We start from the raw sequence: 1,644 nt of genomic DNA on the forward strand, positions 1-1,644 counted from the left end.
CCGTAAATTGAACGCGACCTTTTTCCAGGAAGGTTCCGCAGGCCCCAAATCGCACGACTCGGCACGTCCCGGGTCACCGGGCGACATATTGACACCGGGTGCCGAAAAGGAAATCTTGCGACATTTTAGGCAAAAAACCTCTTCAAAGCTGTCTTGTGCTCTTACGCGCCTAGACCCTTTCGACGAGGCTCCGAAACGGAACGACATGCGGTTCCGAATCACGCGGGACTGCGGAACGTCGCGCACCGACAGCGCCTCGCCAGCCGTGCATCATACTGAAAGTTCAGGCCAATTGGACTTTTCCTCATCGCGTCGGTTACGCCGCTATTTTGCCCGATCGCAATTTAGTCCATGCAACCAATCGCAATAAACACACCCCAAACTATGTCCGTCGCATGCCGGGACAGAGGCGGTACTCATACATCGAGCTCGGCCTGACAGAACCCCCCTGAGCCGCACGGGGCACCGCCCACGCGCAATCGGAATAAAATGCCATTGAAATGAATTGACTGCCATTGGAGTAGGCCACAAAAAAGATGAACGGGCATAAACTGAACACGGGCATTTCCCCGCAAGGCCTTAGAAAGTCCCCAGGACCCCAAAAATGAACACCGTCAGGCCCCCGGGTCCCCCGATTCATACCCCTGAAGCACAAATGCGTGCGTCGCAAGGCTGGTTTCAGAAACCTCCCAAAAAAACTCCTCATTTTTGCCATGCATGGACTCTGCCAAAATTGCATTTTCACCAAAAATCTGATTTCTATGTTAAATTGCAATTGATTTTAGAGCTTAACCGTTTCGGGTGCCGCACCGCAGGCCGGTGACGTGCCGGCTCCTGCGATTTCGTACAAGTACCACCAAGCGGACCCGTACGGGAGCTGTCCCATTCCCCCATTAAACAATGCATTTTTCAAAATGAGTAGGCCACAAAAAGGACAAAAGGATAAATTGGAAGTGGACTTAAAACTAGGGCTAGGGCTAGGGTTGGCAACTCGGCTCGGGTGAACCCCGCACCGATGCAATTTTGACACGTGGACGGTGGCGTGCCACGTTACGGGAGCCGGGAGTTTCGGAGTCGAGCGTCCTTTCTCGCCCCGCGCGGGAGATCGCCCGACTCCGATTTATCGCAGTATGCCTTCGCGGTCTTTGCCAATCTTTTCGGCCATAGCGGCGCCTAAACAAGGTCGCAGGATAACGCCGTCGCATGGGGCGCATCAGGGACCATTGACGATAAACATACAAAAAAATCGTAACGATCGGGGCGCGTCAGCGTAACCGCTACGGAAAAGAATGGCCGTAAATTGAACGCGACCTTTTTCCGGGAAGGTTCCGCAGGCCCCAAATCGCACGACTCGGCACGTCCCGGGTCACCGGGCGACATATTGACGGCAGGTGCCGAAAAGGGGATGTTGCGACATTTTAGGCAAAAAACCTCTTCAAAGCTGTCTTGTGCTCTTACGCGCCTAGACCCTTTCGACGAGGCTCCGAATCGGAGGGTCGCGCGCTTTCGAATCACGCGGGAGTGAGGAACCTCACGCGCCGACCCTTCCTCGCTCCCCGCGTGACATACCAAAAGATCGAGACCGTCGGACTTTTCCTTGCCGTGTCCGTTAAGTCGCTATTGTGCCCGATCGCCATTTACACT

Source organism: Misgurnus anguillicaudatus, unplaced genomic scaffold (assembly GCF_027580225.2).
Source record: "Misgurnus anguillicaudatus unplaced genomic scaffold, ASM2758022v2 HiC_scaffold_34, whole genome shotgun sequence".
In the NCBI taxonomy this organism is placed as follows: domain Eukaryota; kingdom Metazoa; phylum Chordata; class Actinopteri; order Cypriniformes; family Cobitidae; genus Misgurnus; species Misgurnus anguillicaudatus.